We start from the raw sequence: 4,143 nt of genomic DNA on the forward strand, positions 1-4,143 counted from the left end.
TTTCAAATTGAGTCTTTATTTTATCTATCTTGTCTGTACTAATTTTCTTCCTTCCTTGCTCCCCTACTAACCCCCCAACAATAGAGGGAGAATATTCATCACATACAATTTCAGCCAAGACCTTGAATTAAGTGAAATTCAGACAATACTAGGCAGGAATTTCTCCCTGCAGCCTTCTCTGAATGTGACCAGCAAAAGGACAAAGAAGCATACAATCACACCCCAATGATGGACTCATGACTGAGCTCATGGGCAACTGACAAATAAATTGACAGCTACCAGATGTTTTCTATGAACTACAGAGATGTCCTTCAAATGAGCTTCCGATCAGAGGCATGTGTTAAGCTTCAGCAACTGCCCACCTGTAGTCTGTATAGATTAACTGATCATTTGTCTCGCTTGCAGTTTATGGGATCTTGCTTTGTGCAAATTGGCTGCTGCACTTCAGAAAGTGATTTAGAACAGAGGGCAGGAGACAACTTTCATGCAGAGTTACAATGGAATTCACTTGCAGGTTGGAATCATAGAATCCTACAATAGAGAAAGAAGCCATTCAGCCCGTCATGTTTCTGCTGCCTCTTTGAAAGAACTGTTCAATTTAGTTTTCACCCCCACCTTTTCCCCATAACCTTGCAGATTTGTTTTCCATGCTGAAGAGGACTGCAGCTTTTGAAATGTGGCTTTAGTGAAGGATCCTTAGACTAATAATAATCCTTAGAATAATGAGACCACATCTGGTATACTGTGTACAGTATTGGTCACCTTATTTAAGGAAGGATGTAAATGGATTGGGAGCAGTTCAGAGAAGGTTTACCAGACTAACACTTGGAATAGGCGAATTGTCTTATGAGGAAAGGTTGGACAGGCTAGGCTCGTATCTGCTGGAGTTTAGAAGAGTAAGAGGCGACTTGATTGAAACCTATGAGATCCTGAGGGGTCTTGACAGGGTGGATGTGGAGAGGATATTTCATCTTGTGGGAGAATCAAGAACTAGGGGTTACTATCTAAAAATGAAACACAGATGAGATGCAATTTTTTCTTGCAGAAGGAGCTCTTGCTGAAAAGGCAGTGGAAGCAGACAATATTTTTAAGGCAGAGATGGATATATTCTTGATAAGGGGGTGATAGGTTATCGAGGGTAGGCGGGATGCAAATCTGAGGTCACTATCAGATCAACCATGATCTTATTGAATGGTGGAGCAGGCTCGAGAGGCCGAATGGCCTACCCCTGCTCCTTGTTCATTTGACAGAGTGAAGAACCAAGGAATTTGTCCACAGGAAAACCTAGAGTCCAGCATCTCATGGGCTTTTAGCTGAACTGAAGAAGCAGAAATTTCGAAAGTATGACCACTAGAAAAAAGTGATGAGAGTCTCGAGTTCATGGCAAAAGAAGGTGAAACATCAAGAAAGATCAGATCAGAGAAGGACTGGATGGGTGGACAACAGAAACTGGACAGAGGGAGGAATGACAGCAGCATGCAGAATTGAAGCGAACAGAGCGAGATGCTTATGGCCCCTCATGGGCTATAGCTAATTATGGATGGATGGAGTATTGTGTCCAGTTCTGTGCACCGCACTTTAGGAAGGGCATGAAAGCTTTAGAGAGGGTACAGAAAAGATTTACAAGAATGTTCCAGGGATGAGAGACTTCAGATATGCAATAGATTGACAAAGCTGGGGTCATTCTCCTTTGAGAAGAGGAAGTTTAATAGAGGGATTCATAGTTAGGAGGGGTCTGGCCAGGAAGTTTCAGAGGACGTTTAATAGAGGGATTCATAGTTAGGAGGGGTCTGGACAGAATAGAAAGACAGAAACTGTTCCTGTTGGTGGAAGGGATGAGAACCAGAGCAGACAGATTTAAGATGTTTACTTCTTTTGCCAATGCTGACCTGAAGGAATAATGTTTTCACGCTGCAAGTGGCTAGGATCTGACTTGGTCTAGATCTTCAAAAGAGAATTGGATAATTATCCAAAGAGAGAAAATTTGCAGGGCTGGGTGGGGGGAAATGCAGGGGAGTGGGACTAGATTTGTTGCTCTTGGACATCCAGCACACTCAACAGGCCAAATGGCTGTTTTCTGTGCTCAACCGTTCCATGACATACAACACAATAGTTATAGATATCTCAGTAAAGTAGCTTTTAGATTTAAATAAAAATAAAATGTTGGAAGTACTCCGCAGATCAGGTAGCAGGGTGGAGAGAAAAAGAATCAATGTTTTAGGTTTGTGACCTTTCATTATTTAAGATTATACTGCCTCTCCAAATTGTTCCCCTCACAAAGTACATCACTTTACACTTATCTGCATTAAATTGCACATACCTGCCCTTTCCACCAGTCTGTTTCATCCTAAAGCCTAAAATGCTTGTTTTTTACAATGTTGCTAACATGGAATCACACAAATGATACAGTGCAGAAGCAGGCCATTCAGCCCAACATGTCTGCATCAGCTCGCCAAATAAGCAATTCACCTCGTGCCATTCCCCTGCCTTCTCGTAATGCTGCAAATTCTTCCTTTTCATATGATGGGAGTGCCATGATTGAACCTGCCTCCACCACGCTCTTAGGCAGTGTATTCCAAACCTTAACCACTCGGTCCGTGAAGACGTTTTTCCTCATGTCACATTTTTCTTTTACCAATTACCTTAAAATCTGTGCCCTTTCATTCTCAATCCTTTCACGAGGGAAGTTTCTCCCTATCTTCCCTGTCCAGACCCTTCAGGATTTTGAATGTCTCAATCAAATCTCCTCTCCGCCTTCTCTTCAAGGAAAACAGCCCCAACTTCTATAATCTAACTTCATAGCTAAAGTTCCTCATTCCTGGAACCATTCTTGTGAATCTTGTCTGCACTCTCTAATGCCTTCACACCCTTCCGAAAGTGTGGTGCCCAGAACTGGACACACTACTCCAGCTGAGGCTGAACTAGTGTCCTTTACAAGATCAACATAACCTCCTTGCTGCTGTGCTTTATGCCTGTATTAATAAAGCCCAAGATACTGTATGCTTTATTAATCACTCAGCCTGTTCTTACAGCTTCAATGATTTATGCACATGTACACCTAGGTCCCTTTGCTCCCATACCCCCTTAAGAATTGTACCCTTTATTTTGTTTCGTCTCTCCAAAATCAAAGGTATGGCTGTTAAATTTGCTGATGATACAAAGATAGTAAAGTAAGTTGAAAAGAGGACAAAGGGATAAAGCTAGGTTAAGTGAGTGGGCAGAACTTTGGCAAATGGAAAAAATGTGGGCAAAGTTGAAATTGTCCATTTTGGGAGGAAGAATAAAAAAGAAGCATATTAGCTAAATGGTGAGAAATTATAGAGCTCAGGTTCAGAGGGATCTGGGTGGCTTAGTGCATGAATTTCAAAAGGCTAGTATAGCAAGAAATTAGGAAAATTAATAACATGTTATCATTTATTGCAAGGGGAATTGAATACAAAAGTAGGGAGGTAAAAGCAAAATACTGCAGATGCTAGAAATCTGAAACAAAAACAGAAAATGCTAGAAAAACTCAGCAGGTCTAACAACATCTGTGGAGAGAACTTCCCTTCCTTTCCTTGACCTCTCTGTCTCAATTTCTGGTGATAGACTGTCTCCCAATATTCATTACAAGCCAACCAACTCCTACAGCTCCTCACACCCTGCTTCTGGTAAGGACTCCATCCCATTCTCTCAGTTCCTTTGCCTCTGTTGCCTCTGTTCTGATGATGCCACTTTCCAAAATGATGCTTCTGACATGTCTTCCTTAACCAAGGTTTCCCACTCAGAGTGGTTGACAGTGCCCACAACCGTGTCTGACCATCTCCCGCATCTCTGCCCTCACACCTTCCTCTCCTTCCCAGAACCACTTTTCACCCGACCAGCCTCTGTATTCAAAGAATCACCCTCCACCATTTCCACCAAATCCAGCATAATGCCACTACCAAACACATCTTCCCTTCACCCCCCACTGTTGGCACTCTGTAGGGACCATTCCCTCTGGGACGTGCTGGTCCACTCCTCGATCACCCCCAACACCTCATCCCCCTTCCATGGCACCTTCCCATGCAACTGCAGAAGATGCAACACCTGCCCCTTTACTACCTCACTGCCCACTGTCCAAGGGCCCAAACACTTCTTTCAGGTGAAGCAGTGCTTCACTTG

This window comes from Carcharodon carcharias, chromosome 2, assembly GCF_017639515.1.
Source record: "Carcharodon carcharias isolate sCarCar2 chromosome 2, sCarCar2.pri, whole genome shotgun sequence".
Lineage (NCBI taxonomy): Eukaryota > Metazoa > Chordata > Chondrichthyes > Lamniformes > Lamnidae > Carcharodon > Carcharodon carcharias.